This window comes from Homalodisca vitripennis, chromosome 5, assembly GCF_021130785.1.
Source record: "Homalodisca vitripennis isolate AUS2020 chromosome 5, UT_GWSS_2.1, whole genome shotgun sequence".
Lineage (NCBI taxonomy): Eukaryota > Metazoa > Arthropoda > Insecta > Hemiptera > Cicadellidae > Homalodisca > Homalodisca vitripennis.
Window position 1 is genome coordinate 89,895,597 of NC_060211.1, and position 22,049 is coordinate 89,917,645.

The 22,049-nt window shown below is 30.1% G+C and overlaps 2 non-coding genes across 2 annotated transcripts; both read right to left on the reverse strand.

The window, feature by feature from the left end:
* Positions 1-20,901: 20,901 nt before the first annotated feature.
* Positions 20,902-20,973, reverse strand: Trnad-guc. The gene has a single exon. It is a non-coding gene; the product is annotated as a tRNA-Asp (tRNA).
* A 693-nt stretch (positions 20,974-21,666) lies between these two features.
* Positions 21,667-21,738, reverse strand: Trnad-guc. The gene has a single exon. It is a non-coding gene; the product is annotated as a tRNA-Asp (tRNA).
* Between the last annotated feature and the right edge of the window lie 311 nt (positions 21,739-22,049).

A 22,049-nucleotide genomic window follows, 5' to 3' on the forward strand; every position in this document is an offset into this window, starting at 1 on the left:
ATATGATCTTTTAATTGATAATGTATATTTTCTTGAATGAACTCTGATGATAAAGTTTGATATTTTAGCAAATGTTATACCAATTCAATTTGTTTACGTATAATCTCATCATATCTTCGGATAATTCATATTTTTGAGAAATGTCATCCCAATGTTCTTTTTTCAAATCTCTTTCGTGTTGCATGATAAAAAGATCGAAAGCACTGTAATGTCCCGCCATCTCTATTTATTAGGAAAAAATTTCAAAAATCAAGTTTTTATAAATTGACTCTTTTTTGAGTTACATTCAGCACATTTTCCCGAAATTCTTTTAACTCCATTGATATTTGCATAGTATTTTATATCATTTGTTTCAGTTTTTGCCTTACACCTCACACAATATATGAGCGCCATTTATTTAGGGAAAAATTTATCGTGCATAAAACCCTACGCGAATACCTTAATTTCAGTAAGATCTTCCTCATATTATTAAGTTTTTTTTTCTAATTTTTGAAATTTGACAGCATAAGAATCATTGTATTCAACAAATTTATGACCAATATTCTCAAAAGTTTTTGTAGCATCTAAACTAAACTTATCAAAAGACTCTTTAAAAATTAGTAAGTTTTTCATTTAATTTCACCAACATCGTCTACTGATCTTCTATTTCTGGCTTCTAACTTGTCATAGACTTCTGTTTGTAAAATCTTTAACATGCTGTTTATGATTCTCGTAATTTTGTTTTTAGTTCATTAAAACATTTTAAATAGGATCTTCTAATTGAATCATGTACAACAACATCAAATGGATTAATTCCTTTACTAACACCGCTAATTCTTTTTCCTTTAAAATCTAAGGCATTTTTAACATTCGGATCATGTAAATCAACAATATCGATGTTTTCTGATAATTTTAGAGGTTTTAAAATTTGTTCTTTAACAACAACATCATGTTTGTCAATACCAGGTCGAACACCGACAATTCTTTTTTTTATTAGCCAAACTAACATAATTCTTTTCAACTTTGATCGCTTCAGTAATTTCATCAGCTTTTTCGATGTGAGACATTAAAATTGGTTAAATAATTTTTTTACACCATCATCAACTTCTTTTTTCCAATGTTTTTATTTTATCAGCAACTTCATTTGAACTCATGAAATTTGCAAGTTTGTTATCATATTCTGCTTTTAAAATCTTCAATCTCGACAGCAAACATATCTGAATCTGGAAGGTTTTGTAATACATTTTCTAACTTGTTATCAAACTCATTTCTCAAACTATCAAAATTCAAACTATTATCTACATTTTGAATAATTTGTGTTCCAAATACGTCAAAATATTTTGTGAATCCATATTTATTAAGCAATAATTTGTTAACAACTTCTTTAAAATCTTTACCATTACTCAGTTCATTCAAAACAAAAACACATAAATGACCACAAATTGGGGGATCTTTATAGTCTTGAATCTGAGAATCATTGTAGTAGACGCTTGATTTTTTTCAAATATTTAATCAATTCTATAGGTGGTTTGTCCTCAATCCTTCCATACGAATCAAGAAATAATATGCATTCTTATCATTTTTATAATAACAAATCCAATGTGTTCCACTTCCCATAATCGAGTCTAAATTCACAATTCCACATTCAAATTTCTTAACTTTTTCAGGTAATGTATCTCTCATGAAGATTCCTCTAAAATGTTTAATTATTTTTGCAGATTTCTTCCAATTCCCCGAATGTTAAAGTTTAAATTTTTTTTTTCAATGTTTGATTTCACGTAATTCAAAGTTTTTTTCATCTAATCCAGATCCTGTAACATCTTCCAACTCTTTATCTAACCAATTTTTAAAATGTTTCGAACAATAGGAATCACATCCTTTTTAACGATTGGAGCAGCTTTACGAACATAAGGAACAACATTTTTAACAACTGGAATATTTTCTCCAAAATCTAATAAATCTTTCAAAAGTCCACCATTTTTAAGTTCTTTCAACTGATTATAAGAAAATTCTATTCTGGTTCCTTTATTGTTTTTTCTTATGTTTTTCGAGTTTATTGTATTGTCTATTTGTTAAAAATATCTTATCTTCGCCATTTTTTAGTTGATCTATTTTAAATTGAATACTAACGGGTATTTTCTTCTTAAAAGCGGATTTTATTTTTTTCTTTCTGATTTTTGCTGAAATTTACATTCACCTCCATTTATATAGTTAAAATTTCAAGTTCTCTTCGATTCCCATTCCTAGTTTTCTCTTCAAAAACATTGCTCCAGCTGTTGGAAGCGCAACAAATCTTTCACCCTAAACTAGCATCTTTTGATAAAAATCTATCCATTGCCTTATCTTGCAAAACTTTTATCTGCGATATGTCTGGAATTTGTGTCCTCTATGTTTTGCATAAAAAATATCGTGTTCCATAGCAGCTTGATCTAATTTATTTATACCAGGATCTCCTCTTTTTAGTCTTTTTTCGAGTTTTGTGCCAGGCCCCAGATACTGATAAGTTGGTACGTGTAATTCAAAAGTTAAATTGTTGATAAAATCATTCAAAAGTCCACTACCCTCAATCATAGATGAACTTATTGCCGGCAAAAACTCGTTTTAAATATTTAATCCATCAGGTTTTTCAATCATTTCATCAAGTTTGTTCGAAATAAAATCTTTAATCGCTTTCTTTTCGTTCAAAAAATTGTTGTTTCCAGCCTTTTCTTGAGCATAAATATAATTAATAATTCCATCGAGTTTGTCAAATCGTCGATATATCTGTATTCAATCTTATTATCACTGTATTTTCTCACACTCCTGATCCTTCGAATTCTTTTTTCCCAAATTGGTTTAAATCAAATTGAGATATTTTTTACCTTTTACTTGACTTTGGTTTCTTAGTTTGATGGATCATTATTTTTGTAAATTGAATCAGATTTCCATAAAATTTCAGTATACTTTTTCAAGTCTTCTTCAGAATATAACCGTCTTTTGGAACATCAGTGCCTGTTAATAATCTCCATAAACCTTGAGTTCCTTCATATGTTTTTTCATTAATAATGATATCATTATGCTCAAAATTCACGGCAAATTTCCAATCATAAAACTTTTCTTTTTTCTGTCCCAATACACAAACCAAATTTATCATCCTTTGCTCTAGAAGAAATTTTTTACCAATTTCACCAATTATTATATCCGTTGTTCCAGGACTTATTGGTTTCAACTATGGTAGAGTCTTCAATGATTCGAGGTCTAAATGGTGTTGAAGATGGTAATTTTGGCAATTCAAACTCAGATTCTGGTATCGAAATATCAGCAAATTGTCGTACAACTGGAACCAAATTCATCAAATTTTGATTATCGCTTAAAAACATTTTCAATTTTGCCCTCAACATTTTTTATTGCAGATGTTACAGGTTGATTAATTTTTTGAATAAATTCTTGTTCTTTTTCATCAATTCGAATCTGTTCTTTAAATTCTTTGATTAATTTCTTTTCTATTTGATCAAGTTTTTTTGCTTCTTCTGAAGTTACGTTCGCCATTTATTTAGGAAAATTTTGAAACGTAAACGTGGAACGTGGAAACGTGAACACGAAACGAGAACACGAAACGTGGAACGTAAAACGGTGAACACGGAACGTAAAACGTGAACGTGGAACGTGGAAAACGTGAACACGAAACGTGAAAACGAGAACACGAAAACGTGAACACGGAACGTAAAACGTGAACGTGGAACGTGGAAACGTGAACACGAAACGAGAACACGGAACGTAAAACGTGAACGTGAAACATGAACGTGAAACATGAACGTGAACGTGGAACGTGAAAACGTAAAAACATGAAACAACTAGATTATCACACGTTTATATTGGAAAATTTATTCAAATATTTGCCCATTTTTTAGGCTTCAAAGTTAGATTAATAGTTAAAAATCCATAGTCTTCTTTCCAAATTTTATCACACAATTCATTAAAGTGTGTTAAAACTCATATCAGATCCCACATAATTGTTGTAAATCTTTCTCGAATAGTGATCGTCTTGCTTAAAAACACACAACATATTCAAATTATTTCTAATAACTTGTTTATCAACCTTTGAAAAGCATTGAGAAAGATAGATACAAGAGATATTTTTGTGACGAGACATTACGAAATATTCCTTGATAACGTCTTGATTTTCCAAAATACAATCATCAAAAACGATTAAAGAATTTGGTTTACATTCGCTTAACGGAACTATGTCCTCGGAAGCATTATAAAAATATGATATTTTTCTTACTTAAGTTCTTCTCAATATTTTCAAATCTTTCTTGTAATTTTTTATAGGCGTCTTGTTCTAAAGATTTACTAAAAACATACAAATTGGAATAAGGAATCAACCTATTGTAGATAAAATTCAAATAATAAAGTTGTTTTTCCACATCCACTTGAACCAACAATTAACAATCTGATTGGTTGATCTTTCTTATTTTCTTCAAACGTTTGAAGTTTTATCTGATCTTTTTGCTTTAAAAATTTCTCCATTTAAATAGAAGATTTTCATCTTGAAGCAACGCTTGCGAAAATGAAGCTGTTCAAGTTGACTTCAGAAAGCTCTAAATTAGTTTTAAAACTTGGAACATCCTATACACTTAGAGGAAGAATCAAATTATTTTATCGGTTTAAGCGGCTTTTATTCTGATAATTTTGTAATAAATATTAGTGAAAGTTCTCCTTATTGTATAGGAATTTAGTGAGAAGAAACATAACAAAATACTATGGTTTAAACAAAGGATATTATACTTTCGATCAAATAAAAAATTCCCTTAAAAATTATCTGAAAACATTCAAACAATCAGATAAATCTTTAAACTTTGACGAAAACAAGTTTGAAATGCAAAAAAAATTATCTCTCTAATAAAATTCAAATAAAATCACCAGTAAGAATAATGTTTTTCAGCAATTATTGTAGATTTGTTAGGGTTTGTTCAAGAAAACTATTGAGCCAAATCAGGTATATTTAGGAAATAAAACGCCAAAATTTAGACCGTTCGATGTAATTGAAGTACATTGTAATCTCGTTGAACCTAGTTTTGAAAAATCATACCGAACATTTACACAAAGAATCTGAAATTTTGTACACATTTTTCCCAAATGTTGCTTAAGGATCAAAAATCAGTGAAAAACCGAATGAAATCGATTATATTCCAATTAGACAAAATATTAAAAGAATTCAAAAAATCGTTCTGACTATTCAAGACTCTGAAGGAAATCTATTAAATAATGAGAGTAAAACAACAATATATTTAAGATTGCAAAAGGAATAAAAATGAGTTGATGATGATGACAAAATTCAATATTTTTACTTAAAAAACAAGGGGCTATTCGAAATGGCCCCTTAACAATCTTCATCCTGACCCTGTTTTTATCAATGAATCTGGCCTTCATTCTCAAAATAAAAATTACTAGTTAAATTTCTTTTCTATCTAAATGGAGTCAGTTTGTAGACCTACTCAATAATCAACTTAGATTTAAAAGCAAACATATCTTTACAATTGTTGACGAAAATAATGAATTTTGGTTTAAGGCTAAAGATGTTGCAGAAATATTGGAATTTAAAAATACGAGACAAGCTATCATAGATCATGTTAAAGAAAAATACAAAAAAAAGCTTTGAAAACATAGATTCTGACAACAGGGTATCGAATCGCGACTCTTACAAAAATTACATCCAGACACTATTTTCATCAATGAACCAGGCATATATTCTTTAATACTGAAATCTAAAATGAAGATTGCAGAAACGTTTCAAAATTGGGTTTTAGAAGAAGTTTTAACCGAGTATTAGAAAAATATGGCGAGTACAAACTTGAAAACGAAAATAAGCAGTTAAAAGATGAAATAAAACAGTTACAAATTAAAGATGAAATGAAATCATTGAAAAATAGAGAATCAAGAATTGCGAATGGAATTAATGAAGAGAGATATGGTATTTAAAGATTTTTGATAAGAAAAAACACCATGTTTTTGTGTTAATTAAGAAGAATCACATGTGGGAATGGCCTTATTACGTTATCAGAGCTCAGAAACGAGAAATACCAAACCGATTAAAACATCTAAAAAATAAATTATCCTGAATTAGAGATTTTGTTCATTGATGACGAACCAAATTCTATCAATCTGTATAACCAAATGAAAGAAATCTTTGAATATTTTATACAACGGAAATCATTTTTAACTACAAATATGGCAGAATCTCGAACTGATTTATAGAATATCTAAATTACACGATGAAAAATGTTTCTAAATTTTACTAAAAACTCTCGATTTATTATATTTTGTTTGTAAATGTTTAGCATAACTAGGTAACCATCGTAGAATTTTTTTTCATATTCACAAGGCATTTCGTTTTTATAACTTTCGCTGAAAATTTTTTTAGCACAATCTTTGCAAAAAGCATCTTTTCTATCTTTACTATACTGCCAGTTATTAAATTCAGAAATATTTTTAATTTCTTTACAAAAGTAACACTTTTTCTCTTCTAAAGTTTAATTTTGTTCATTTTATCATATAATTCCTTACAATAACAGTCTCTTTTCTATTCTCTTCTTGACACTTTGTACATTTCTTTTGAGACTCCATTTATATAGAAAAAATTATTACACGATGAAAATGTTAAACTCTTAAACTTATGATATTTGGTTTTTGTAAATGTTTTTGATAATTATTTAACCATTTTATAGTTCTTCCACATTCACATTGAGTATCTTTCATAATATAATCTATGGTGATTCTTCTTTACACAATCTTTACAATATGAGTCCTTTCTTATCTCTACTATAGTGATCACTATTAAACTCTGAAATTTTTTTAGTTTCTTTACATTTAAGACATTCTTTATCTTCCAAAGTTAATTTTTCTATTTTATCATATAATTCTTTATGATATTCCCTTTCACAATCTTTGCAATTATAATGCATTCCATCTTTCCTATTTTTATCTTTATAAAATTCATGTTAAATCTTTAAATTCTTTGCACTTTGTACATTTCTTTTGATGCGCCATTTATATATAGAAAATTTATATTACAGTTTTGACTTCTTCAATTCATATTCATAAAACTTTCCGGTTATTTCTTCATTATTTAAATCTTTTATACTATAAGTTACAGGATCTGTGTTATTAATTTGATAAATCACAAAGATTTCTCTTGACCAATTGTTCTTATATTTGCTCGAAAAATGTTTGTTTTTTACTAACAATTCTTACATGATCATTGACTTTAAATTTAGTTTTCGTGTGAATTTCAGGTGGAACATACTTGAAAACGGTCTCTAATAACTCCTTTTCTGCATCCTTATCTACGTCTTTCGGTTTCATTTTGATTGTGCTGTGAAACTGTATCGTTTATAATTGTTTACGATTTTTTGAAGAATATCGATCCATTTAAAGTTTTTATTAATCTCAAAATATTACTTTTCATTCTCTCTCATTTTGAGTTCTGTTATATCTCTCTACAATACTTGATTTCTCTTCGTTTTCAGTATGATAAATCTTAATGTTGTATTTCCTCAAAACATCGTTAAATTCTTTATTTTTAAACTCTAAACCCTTATCTGTAATGAAGTAGGTTAGGAGGTTTGTGATTGATCCTTATGGCATCTTTTACTATATCTTCGAAAGCTTTTGAAATATCCTTGCCGTTTTTTCTTTTGATAGCTCTTGACCAAGCATATTTTTGAGAAAGTATCAATAACATTTAACATATACTTTAAATCCATCATTTTGATCTGAATAGTTAGACATTATAAAACTAAATCTGCTGCCCATAAATCGTCAATTCCTAATGTTATAATTTTTCTCTTTTTAAACTTTTTTTCGTACTGGTGCATGAATTTCTCGAGCTTCAATCTCTATCTCATCTTTAGTCTTCAATTCTTGCTTAACAGGTTTTGGATTTGGATTCTTTATAAACTTACTCTTGTTTGTCTTACATTTTGAACATTTTGCAGCAATTCTATACAATCCATTTTGAGTTTTGAACGATTTTTGAATCTATATTTTTTCGTTTTCTTTTTACACTTGTGACAGTGAATTAAATCATCTTCCATTTACATATCAAAGTTTTCCAAGTTTATTTATATTCGTCTAATATATCTGTTTTATAGCCATACGGTACTGTATCGATCTTATTTTCCTAGGGACAATTCTCTTATCATCTTTAGCGTTTCAGTGCCAGCTTGTTTATGGTAACAGTGTACAACTCATGTTTATAACTTTGATGACTGTCATCTCCCTAAATTCTTCTTTATCTTTGAACAAAACATCTCTTCAAGTTTTCCATATTTATTGTTTTATTTACAACGCTTCTCTTAATTCCTTTACACCTAACTGGGTTTTTTATCTAGATATTTTGTACGAGTTACATCTTAGACCTTAAACCACAAAATTCTTCTAAAACTTCGCTATTTAACTCATCTTTGAATTTCCCTATTACCTTCTTATTTTTAGTAGTGAAACATTCGTGATCTTTTGGATAATCACTTGTATCAAAGTCATCTATATTTTCTTTAATAATTTTAAAAGGATCTCGTTTCAATTCTAGAAAATAACTGTCTGTATCCATGTAACACAGATTCAAAATCTGGATCAAACTTCTTTAATTTGTTGTTAATAAAACTCGTACATTAGCAATTTTGAGAGGTCGAGAAACTGAAAATCCTATGTAAATCGGTTTTGTTAAATTTAACCTTTTGTTTGTACATGTGACTCGCTATACAGTTGTCGTCAAAAGATGTTAAAGCATTTGAAATTTGTTTTCTTAGCTTGTTTCATTGAAAAAATTCTTCATTTCCAAGCTTAATATCACATCTGTTTCTCACATTTTTCCATAGATTTTCCAAACACTGAGTTGTTCATCAGCTTATAAAAGTCCTTTTCAAAGTCGCTTGTAGCTTTGGTTCTCATGTTTGTGTTAAAATCAATGTATTCTTTCATAAAAGGCTTCTGATCGAATGCAATAACTCTATTCACATGTTTCAAAATCATACCTTGTTCCAAATAGAACTTCAAATTTCTCGAATGAACAACGTATTCAGTTTTTATCCAGTAGAGTTGTGCAAAGTTTTGTTTTTAAATGTTCTGGAGCAAGAGGTAAATCCTTGTGATGTTCGTGTAAATTCGTTGGATATCCAAGATCAACTTCGAGAATATAGCCATAATCTTCGTCGCCAGTGAGTTCCAAAATTGTTTCTTTCCATTCTGCAGTTGTGTAAGTTTTTGGATCCATCCACTTGATATCACTAAACGGCAGTTTTTTGCATTAGGCCATACCCATAAAGGTTATTAGCATCAACGTATAACAAATAGTTTTCGGGCTTTTGTCTTATCAAAATCTTTTAAATATTTGTTATTTGCTTTCACATATCGTTTAATACACTGAGAAATGCCTCCACGAATACCTTTTTCAATCATTAAATACATATCGTAATCGTGTATCAGTTGAAGCTCAATTTTCGTTAATTTTTAACATAGCATCCCATGCGAGACTTGGAGCTGTTATATAATGTGCCGGATCAAGCTTATAGCAATTCAAACAAATATTCCTAAAATTTTCAAAGATATCAGCGAGCAATAGAACATCTTGAATGTTATAGAGATCAGAGTAATTTCCTAGATTTTTCTCTTTTAATTTGTTCCAAACATTTAAGTAGTGTTGAAAATCTTTCTCAGATATGCTCTCATCTGTCAAAAGTGAATAGAAATCTTGAATTCTCAATTCTTCTGTGTAATCAAGTTTTTCAATACTGTCGATAAATTCATAGGGAAATATTCCTTTTTCCAGATAGAATTTTAAAAAATCTCGTCGTCGTCATTTGGCTGTCTTTCTATTTATCTCATTCAGTCCATCTTGTATAAAATGATTTGTATGTTTGAAGTCTTCTCTCTTTAGATTTTCAGCTAACTTTTCTATAGACGAGGCCATGAATCTGAACGTGTCTACAAACGAAAACTTGATGAATTTTCTTGGCTTATCACCTTCGAATTCATAGCCATATCCAGAATTTACAGAATAATTTATATATTTTTCATCGGTGTTTGCAATCAAAATCAACATTACCGTACTGTTTAGCCAATTCTTTTATGTACAAATGAGTATCGTAATTTGACATATTGTGGCAGAAAACGGGAATATTCTGAGGAAATTTCAAATTTAGATTGCAACATGCATGAGCTGCGCCTTGAAACTTGCCGGTTAAATGACAATGATCTCTCACTTTATTATAACTCTTATCTTTCCAACTATCAGGAGTAAAACCATACTGAATTGACCCAACATCATAAGCAGACCATTCACAGATATGACAAACGTTTTGAATTTTGATACGAAATTTCTTCTTCTTCTGTCAATTTTATAGGTTTCATGTTCTTAGAATTATATTTTTTCGCTATGTATTTCGATAATTTATTGAGTTCTTCAAACAATTTTGTCGGGACGTTTTTCAAATCTTCTTCATTTTTGGCACGATAACATATCGGTTTGTACATGCGATTGGTCACATTCGACACTAAATATAGAGTTAAAACCATAAGGAATGTGCCTCTGAATCTTGGTTTGTAGTTGATCTTTCTGGATTGTTCTTACATGTCGGAATCTTTTCCAATATGCTCTCAAAGTCCATATAAATTACGTACGGATGGTTAAATTTCTTTTGATAATTAGTAAAATTTAGTTGTTTGACCTGGAAATGGCATAATTGGCTTACAAACTTCATGATTTTTACAAATTTCTAAGTGATCTGTTAAATCTCCAGATTTTGTAAAAATGGCTTAAACATCTTCTACAAAGAAATTTTCTTTCCTTATGCTTGGATAACTGAGAACTCACGAGTTTATTTAAATCGGTTATCAAAACATAATGAGATTTTTCTTCTTGTTTAACATACAATAAATCGATTTCTAACTCGGCATCATATTTTTTCAGAAATTTGTAACGGAACAATATTGAGTTTCTCATCATAACTGTAGATATTTATAGACATTTTTGGATATTTGTACTTGGAATTGTAGCTTCGTTTTTCAAATATTTGTATATCTTTCAGAGACATTGGATACTCAAAACCTGAAAATATTTCGTCATTCACAAATTTTTCGTATTGCTTTACACGTTCACAGTCTCTTTCTGGTTTTTCAATAGCACATCTTATTGAGTAAATAAAGCAAAAATCATCTCTATTTTTTATATTTATACAAGCTTTTTTATCTTTGATATTCTTTGGTAAATCGATGTATGATCCTGCATTCATCATTTCGTGTTTGTTTAAGGCTCAAAACTAGTTGTTTACAACTTTTAAATGTCCATCCGGAACCTTTATTTGGATTATTCGTTTGTTCTCGATGTGTTAATTTATTAAATTGCTTAGTAATAAAGTCGTTTACGTCAAAGATTTCGTCTGCTTTGATAGTAAAATACATTAGACATGTTTGCGGTTCACCATTCACTAAAGTTCGTTCGTATTCACATTCCAAAGAGAGATAGCCCTTCATATTTTTAACATTTTCTTGAAATTTTCTCGATTAAACTTTTAATTTCTGACCGCATAATTGAAAGATATTTGTAAATTGACATGGAATTGTCGTTCAAGTTTGTTAAAATGTATTGCTTGAAAAGACCGTGTATTGAGGATAAAACTTCTACATCAATGATATTTTCGGATTTTACTTTAAGAGTTTTATCAATTTCTTCGATCATTTCAGGACTTGGTTTTAATCGTTAGTACCGATAGCCAACTTTTCAGCTATTGAATGAAGTTTTTCATCATTAAATAGGTCGAGATTTTTCTTTTCAACTTTGAAATTTCTCTTTAATTCACGTAATTTCTCAATATTAAACATGTTTTCGTGATCGGCAATTTTATTTTCTCTAGCCCACTGTCTTAAATAATTTAGTTCATTATTGTAAATTTGCTTGTTTTTTTTCATGACTTTTAGAATTATAATGGCGATCATAGTTTTTTCTTAAAATTTCTATTTTTGCAGAACGGACATGATATTTTATCGCGCTCCATTTAGATAGAAAAATTTATTTAACTAAATGGTGCCTTGTAAACCAACGATTGCGCCTCTCACGGCGTGATATCACTACGGATATGACGCAGGCGAAGCGATTATCGTGATGGTCGGTCTGTAGTAGCACACCTCGACTGTCATTAAAGAATTAAACAAAAAATGGAAAATTACACTTGATTGTTACTGGAAAGAAGACTATAAAAGATAAAGAAATTATAACAATTAACTTTGTAGAATAAAGTCTTAACTCTAAAACTTGCAGTCCCTCCCCACGTCATAGTACTGTTTTGATAACCATAGTTGGTGTCTTTCTTCATAGGAATCACATGGAATATTATCTACAGTAATACCTTTTGTTTCACACAAAATGTGGCTATATTCTATAAGAAAAATTCTATAATGCTCTTTAATGAATTGTGTTGATAAATCTTGATACTCACAAAAATTCCTAAGAAATTCATCAATTAAGTCTTGATTATCTTGAAAGGACGTATAATATGGGAAAAATGTCATAAAAAAAAACGATGAAAACTCTCTGTTTGTTTATTTTTTACTTTCTTTTCAATATCTTTCGTAATTATATTAAATAATGTAATCCCTTAATTATTTTTTTCGTTTTTTGTGTGTACACGTGTGCAGTTTTCGTTCTTTCTGCAAAAGACTCTACAAGTTCTTTTAATTCTGTTTCATTTAAAGACGGTATCAACTGTTGTTGAGAATAAACCGGCAATTCACTGAATTCATCTTTGTTGCACTGTTTTTAATGCTAGAAATTGTAGAGACTTTGGTGAGTTCATGTTGTTTTGGTGACTATTTAGTAGAAAAGTTTTTTATTAAAGTATGTTTTTAGTAAAAAATGTTTTAAATTGATTAAATTTTATTAAGATTTCGAAGATTTTTCCTTTATTCGTAGCAGATTTGACAACATTTTACAAAGCACAGCTTAAAAAAGTAGAAGCAAACAGCTGTAGATTTGGTTAATTTTTCATTCCACAGAGTAGATAGTAATGTACCGATCGCTTTTTTGGAGACGAACGACTGTAGATTCGGTTAATTTTTCATTGAGATTTGCTGTGTTATTTCTCAGCTTCCTTTATGGTACATTGAACAGTATTTTACATTGCTTTTCGGTCGGCTCCGAAAGTGCGCCAGGAACCCCATATTACTATCTACTTTATATATATATATATGATTATGCACTTATGTGAGCACTTCTCGTTTGAGGGAATTATATTTATGACGCCAATTCTGGGTTTTCCTTGCTGCTACAATCAATAGAATATGTCAAAAAGTGTATTTATGCCCATTGTAATTTATTCTGGTCTTAATATTCTTAATATTCCATAGTTGATATATGTTAGTTAAATATAATATATATTAAATTGTATAAATGGCAATAGCCTTATTTTAATTTCAATAAACATTGAATCGCAAAAAGTACTTGCTCCGCTGGGAGTCGAACCCGGATCTCTCACTTGCCGGGTGAATATGCTACCATTACACCACATAGCGCTTACTTTTTCCGATTCAATTATTTTGTATTTGGCCGTATCTGTCACATATGCGTTTAAATACTAACATATGACCGGAAGACCCTGACATATGACCTGTCAATAGCCTTATTTAATTTCAATAACTTAATTTCAATGTATATGTGTGTATATTATATATATATATATATATATATATATATATATATATATATATACATACACAGGTGTGAGAAGCCTACTTCTGTCAAAGACAATTAAGATAGGTCTTATAACAGCATATGCCAGATAGTAGCTTTGTCTTACATACCTGCATTACAGTACTGAACAAACACTACATACTTTATATTTTCTTAAATGCATAGTTAAAAATATAATTATACTAAATACTTTTATTTCCTTTTCTGGATATTTTTATCTGGGCTCAACGGTAGTTTCAAATAAGGTACAAAATATATGACGTGTCGTTACTATAAAGACTACAAATATAAAATAGTAGAAAAGAAAAAATTAAACATATGGTTGTGAAATGTTGAAGATGGAGGTTTTATTGACTACTTTAACTTAATTACATTTAAAACACATAAACCAATAGTTAAAACTTTTATTTTCGTTATTTGTCTGTAGAAGATAGCCTTAATATCAAAAGGCGTCACAAAAATAATTGTTTTAAATATTGGTTCATGTTTTTTTTAATGTAATTAAGTTAAATATGTTTGTGATGTAACAGAACAGTTTATTAAATTGAACAGGTCTTTCAATCAATAGGATTATATAACATCTTTTTCTTTTTGTATTAAAAGATTTTTCAATGAACTTTTACAAAATGTTAATAGTTATTTCGCTATATGGGGTGGAGATGAGCCTAACAAATAAAATATCGTTATAATTCGTACAGCCATTCTTGTTTTATAAATAAAGTGACTAATTCGGCTTTGTTGTATCTATACATGTTGAGTGTTTCAAAGTATAATTAGACAGTATATGTCTATACTGTGTGTGAGTGTTTTTTTTTATACACACGTATATATAGTTATTTATTTATTTATTCAACAACATCGATAAATTAAACATTATCTGCAATAATTTTACATTTTCAAACAACTGAATAATATAAATGGCATACAATGGTACCAGTTCTACCAATTATTAAACTTGTTTCATAAAATGTAGTCGATAACCGTAAAATATCCGCGTAAAATGCTGAGAACGCAGAAACCTCACGTTATGACTGAGTACTCTCAAAGCAGCGAACCCCAATATCGGCAGTTAAAGTTCTCTTTTCAGCCGAGGCCAATTAATTAGTCTCAGTCCAAACTCTTACTCGATAAAACTCATTAATAAATCGAGTTTTACCTCGAACATAAATTGAATTTCGGATCAAATAATATAAGCTTTATAAGTACTCAACTTTAGTATAACACTGTTCTTGTGTGGATTAATAATTATGATACTTGAGCTTATATCCAAAATGTTTTCTCCACTAAAATTCATAATTTGAGTGTGAGGTATTCACTTGTAATCATTTTCCAGAAAGTGAAAACCCCTGTCCTTTTGTTTAGTACCACGTAAGTCCAGCTCAAAACTCATTAATAAAGTTATGGAAGTACTTAATATCTAACAGTGAATTTAAATGGCTTAAACAAATATATCCAAGGTAAATAAAACTCTCTGGCTATTTATAAATAATATTATATTCTTCAAATAGGGGAATATTTAGAGTTTATTTTACTTTTATTGCAATTTAAGATATTGATGAAAATTTTCTCAGAGGAGGGGTGCCAGTTTAATATTTTCAAACTACAATTTCCTACCCTTTTGTGATAATATACAACAAAATGGCTAAATTTAAATTTAACACATAGTAGAAATTATGGGTTATTATAAGATTATATCAAATATTATAGGGTTGCAAACACCTTTAGTTTAAATATCTATATATCAATTTCCAAAAACTTTCAGGCATCCACAAGAGACTTAAAACTGAATCCGAGATATTATAACACTTATATTATAACAAATATGCGCAGGAATTCTATTAAAACTTTCTTTTTAAGACTTCCACATTCACATACAGTGATAAAAAATACAAATTACTCATGCATTTTCGTGATTATGATATAACATATCACAAGAAACATGTGTTGATCACCAAGTTCTGCTTAAGTTATAGAATACTCTAGATCCACTAAAAATATTTATTGCAAAAATATACAACTATTATTTTATTTTTAAAACCTGTTTAGTTGTAAAATTACCATTTTATAATAATCTGTATGAGAAAAATAAAGCTACTTGCCAATTACGTTATCGGTTTCTTGCAACTATCGATAAATTAGTGTTACAAAATACCTTTGTTTCTGATTCACCATTAGAATGGAAGCAAACACGCTGGGTTTGTTCTGCGATTAAACACTGTCTACTCATTAACTGACAGCTGTGTGACAGATTGGTTAGCAGCTCGACAGTGCGTTACTGATAAGATTAAAGCGTACTTAAAAGCTTGAAATACTTCAACCCGAGTGCTTCAGACATTTTTTCGTAGCATCATTGTTTATTAAATAACTGTAGTCCTATATTTGACACATGGCATGTAATATGGATGTCAACCAATGATAGATACAATATTTTTTTTAAATCCTAAGTTCGTTAAATCTATATTAAAACGAATAGGTGCTGTTCAATTTTATTTAAAAAAATATTGCCGATTTCGGTTTACTTTCCTATTTCGTATCTGATTGTAGATACAATTAATTCCCATATATTTTTGGAATAATCAACAATATCTTATTCATTCTTTGACAAAATTTGTTTTAAATATGGGATTTATTTACCTATTACAGAGGAGAGACAAAATTGACAAAATTTTTGTGACAAAACGATGGTAAAGTATGAGTGGTGACCATTGTTTTGTTCGAGTAAGTGAAACCTTATAGAGCAATTTTTAAAGTTTTTGTTTGTGTAACATGTGTTTAAATTACAAAACTAACATTTTCGCTTAAGATCAGGGTTCAAGTCGCAGCGGAGCAATTACTTTTTGTACATAAACATTAATTGATATTAATTTAACTTTAGTTTATTTAAAAAGTTAAAAAATACAGTATTGCACTACGTTACAAACTTACCATAATTATAACTTGCTCGAACAAAACTGATGGTTACACTGGGTTTTAGAATTATTAACAAAAGATAACTATTTTGAAGTTTTTAAATCCTTATGAAAAGGATTTCTGGTATAAAAACTCGTCTAATTGAGCGTTTTAATAGTTTCGACCATCAACAAACAAATCACGTAATAAGTACTTTACGAATATTTTCATTTTACCAATTCATATGAAGGTATTTCATGTTCAGTATAGACCAAAGCCAAATAAATAATACGTCCATAAACATAACGTTATTATCGAGCTCTCAGAAAACAGTGTAAAGCAGTATACTACCAGTATAAGTTCTCTTTTCACCCACGAAGCCTTTAGTTAGCCTCATTCAAAACTCTAGTTTTATAGCATTCATAAATAACTAAAGTTTTAAATTAAAATAAATAAGTTCGTCCTTGAACATCAGCTGTATAGTGGAAACCATACATTCTTAACTTTAGTATTCCACATGCTTACAATAGTAGAATGCAAAAATACATACAACCTAACATAATTATCCCGAGTTATAATGTTTTATAGTTTTTTTATATTTGTATAAGTATGTATGTATTATATGAGGGTATGTATACTATTCAGAAAGTAAGGAACATTAAACTAACTACAAGAAAAATATTGTATTATATACATTTGAAAGAGAGACTAAAATACTACATATAATTACCTTATAATAGTGGTGGATAATCTTTGAAATTCCTGTGTCATCGAATTTTGCGTCTCTGATCTCAGCCACTCAGTAACGCGTACCTCCTCCTCTTTGTAAAAACAACTGTGTTGTTACACAGATCTTCATTTTCAGGAACAAGTTAAAATCATTTGGAGCAAGAACGGTAGTTGGGATGAGGAAAAGGTTCCCAATTGAACGATTCAAGAGTTCTTGCGTACGGTTTGGCGTGTGAGGTCGGGAATTGTCAGGCCAAACCAAAATTGTTGATAAAGATTTTCCTCGGCGCTTGTTTTGGACAGCTCTTCTGAGATTTTTCAATGTTTTACAGTAGCGCTCAGAGTTTATTGTTGCACTACGCTCAACAAAACCAATTAGAAGCGTGTTTGTTGTGAACGGCGGTACTCACTAATCATTTCGTCAACTTTGGCGACCAATTCGTCAGTCACAATGCTTGGACGTCCACTCTTCTCTTGATCATGAACGTTTGTTCTGCCATTTTTAAACTGAATGCACCACTTCCTGACAGAACGTTCAGTCATTTTTAAGTTTTGGCCATACAAAAACGAATCAAACTAATCAGAAACCGCACTTCACGACTAGCGGTATTTTTTATTGCAACACACATTTCAAATTTGAAAATAACAAAAACAGGCAGCGAGAGGATTTTCTTGTTGTCACGGCTGGCCTATGTATGAGGTGCAAAGCACGAGCAGTCCAGTGTACATATGCGATTGGAGCGCGCTTGACAGCGTCAGTTAAAAGCGTTCTTTACTTTCTGAATATAACCTCGTATATATATATATATATATATATATATATATATATATATATATATATATATATATATATATCGCGACGTAATACATTTTCTTCTTCATAATTAGTTTTCTAGATCTACGTGTATCAGAGTTTTTTTACAAGTCAACTAATTCCAAAATGTTATAGAGTCATTGGTCATTGGTAGGCTTATTTTTACAATCGTATTTGGATTGAATCAGATTTTTTCCTTCATGTGAAACGAGTAAAAGCTACAGGAATATAACAGCACGTTATACGATTGGAATCTATCCTCCTCTTCAGGTAAAACACACACTGCACAGGTGCACTCCATATAAAATGGTATTCGCAAAATAAAAGGTGAGTCTCAGCAGAAAATTACAGTTTCCAATCTTCTAAACTTAGAGGTCTATCCTTGTAACATATATAACAATAGAAAACGTCCGAAATCCTGTTTTCCTTTTAAATTAAGTATCGCCAATAATGAGTTTTTATCGAGGAATTCAAATTTGGAATATTCGGTTTACCAGAACTATTATAGGCTATTATTGAAATTATTTTGCGAGTAGCTCACACTTGTGTACTACAGGTAAAATAAGCTGTATGTTGAAACAGTGTGGTTAGTTAACTATTTACACATTCATTCTCTCTTATAAATTCCATTAAAATTGAAAAGAAATTCTATTAACGCATGGTAAAAATTGCTGAGGACCCATCTGTAATAACCAATTTAATGAAGAAATAAAATTGAAAATTAAAATCACTTAAAAACGCATGAGTTTATTCTATATTCAGACTTTTTAGAAAACAAAAGATATAGTTTTTACAATTCAACTAGTGTTTAATATAAAATTCATTCATACACAAAATACTTAATATAAAATTTGGCTATCTATCAAAATTAAAGTGTATTCTTGTAATAAAATTTAACTAAACATTATTGTAAAATACTACCCAATCTTCTTCATAAATCTTGATCAAAAATTGTAATTACTATTTAAAATTACTTTTAAATTGTTTGGAAATTATAATTAAATACTTAGGAAATTTTTAACAAAAACGTAACAATAAAAACATACAATTACATAAATCAAGGTTCTTGTTGCGGCACACAGTGATCGTAACTTTACGTAATTTTACTAATTGTATCCTAGGTAGCTAGGGACGTCAACTAAGGACATAACGTTCCGTAACATATAATTGTTAGTTCATCACATGGAAATGCGCAGATGTATGAAGCAGGTAATGCACGTGAGTAAGACCATAATATTCCGTATCATATAGGAGTAACTGTTAATTATCTGTGTGATCCCTCTGTAATGTTTCACTCCTTGTTACAAAAACTAATATGTAATTGGTTTTTGATAGCAATGTTGTTATTGTCACGTTTAAAAGAAATAATGATACAAATTTTAAAATAATAATAAACCGACTTCAAAAACCTTGTATAGTTTATTTCGTATATACTCTTATGAGCATTTAATGAAATATGTTTTATTAAATTAATGTTGTTTGCTAACTCATTTTAATTCCAATGACACTCCGAAATTCTTATCTTCTGATACTATGCCCATTCGTACCTAATTTTGTAACCATTTCACTAGCATTATAGACTGTCGGTATATATATATATATATATATATATATATATATATATATATATATATATATATAAACATGCGTACAACCAATATAGAACTACTCAACAATATGTTGTATATTATTTCCTGTAACAGGTTGAGGCCGTTAACTTTCGTTGAGGTACTTCAGTTGATCTTTTTTTAAGATTGGCTGAGAAAAATTGATAGATCTCAAATCCTTCAAACGGGTTTTTAAAATCAGCAGATCTAAGATGTAAAGTCCTGCAAGCATGACTACTCAGTCCATCTTTGTGTTTAGAGTACGTCAAAGACATTGCTTCGCCGCCACAGATTTGGAATCTCCTCAAGTACGCAGAAGACACGACTCTCTATGTCAGTAAAAAATCATCAACTGTGTTGGAACAATTTACCTTTTCAAGATTTCAGAAGTTGAGTTCAGCCAAATAAATTTAAAAACCAACATTCTAAAAACAAACTTTATCAATTTGTCTTTGCGCTCTGTATACCCTGACTGTGATGCAGATGTAATCTTAAATGACACCATGGGCGAGGAAATCCATTTATGTAAATTACTATGAATATGCCTTAATCAAGGTTTGACATAGAATGTTCGTGTGCTCAAAATTATCCTTAGATATTTATGTGTTGAGAAAGTTGGTTAAAGTTTTGATGTGTTTAACCGCCGTACTGGGAAATACAGGCTTTGGTTTATGAACACCTGCGGGAGTTCATTACGTTTGCCTAATTTCATCTAAAATGGTCTGCCACTCAAAGGGTAAAAAATTGGCTGGAAAGCTTTCTAGCATACCAAACATTTTATAATGCTGATGAGTTTTTGACATTAAACTGGGAGGCCACTGAACTGGAATCAGCAAATGGCTGGAGTATGAATCAATTGGATTATACATTAGGATGGATGAATGGTTACTTCTTTGTAAATATGAGTGTTATATTGTAAATAACCCGCTAGATTATAACTTAACTTTACTCTGGCCATTCATTATAGTATAATGTACACTGGCAATAAAAAACCTGATTGAAGTAAGTTCATAATTAAAAATACACTATAATAGTACAAACTGCAAGAAGTTAATATACAGTACATCAATAAGATGAAAATAAATATATTTTTAATTATTTACCATTCGAATAAAAAAATTTGTTTGCTCAGTTTTGAAGTAGATGTTGCAAAAATTGTACTCTCCGGCGGGGAATCGAACCCCGGTCTCCCGCGTGACAGGCGGGGATACTGACCACTATACTACCGAAGACTTACTATGCGATAACACACCACTGAAACATTGCTGTGAGACTGCCGAATATTGTGTGACGACAGTTACATCGCTGGTTGATGTCTCGTCTGTTCATACACAACACAGATATATCGAAGACTTACTATGAAATACTACACACCATTGTGAGATTGTTGTGAGAGTACCGAATCTTCTGTGACGTTGCTGTCGTCTTTAAGCTGCATTTACACTAACTAGTAAAGTTGCGAAAGAAATTGCGCAACTGCTGTCACATAATGTGAACACGGATAACTATTTTTAATCATGAGTACTGTCGGTCGCAAGTATTTACGAGGGCTGCAACTTGCTTGTTGATGCAGGTGCCTATGGAAAATCTGTTTATAAATGACAGTAATAACTCAGCAATGTTTATAATTGAAATGTCATTGTATGAAAATGCTCTCTAATATTCGGGTACAACTGCACGACACAAGTATCGACACCGCTCACGAAAGCTGTTGCGCCGTTAATATTTGCAAGATTTAATGTCAGCCCAACACTTGCTCAAATATCTTGCTAGTGTGAACGCAGGTTAATAACACTAATAAAAACTCTAAAAAAATCATTTAAACATATTTTTTAACTCATTTTAAACGTATAATTGATATAATACTGGTTTCTTAAGATTTGTGAATAAGGTAATGTACAAGCTAATCTTGTGCAAAATGTGTACTCTCCGGCGGGGAATCGAACCCCGGTCTCCCGCGTGACAGGCGGGGATACTGACCACTATACTACCGAAGACTCTATAAATAGGGAACACCATTGTGATATTGCTGCGAGACTAATTTCAAAACCTACAGATGAGCATATGATTCATAGTTGATGGAATGAAACGAGACTAATCTAAAGAGTGAGTAGTAGATAGGCCACCTGACCCCCGACTGCACTTTCTGTGATTTCATTCAATTCATTCTAATACAACCGTGGTTATGAATAACCTAAGTAGTCAAAATATGAGAAGAATAGGCTTGAGCCAACTGTTTGAGCTCACGAAAATAAGGTGATATAAAAAGAGAGCAATGTCAATGTTCTCGACGTTACGTTACAGTTGT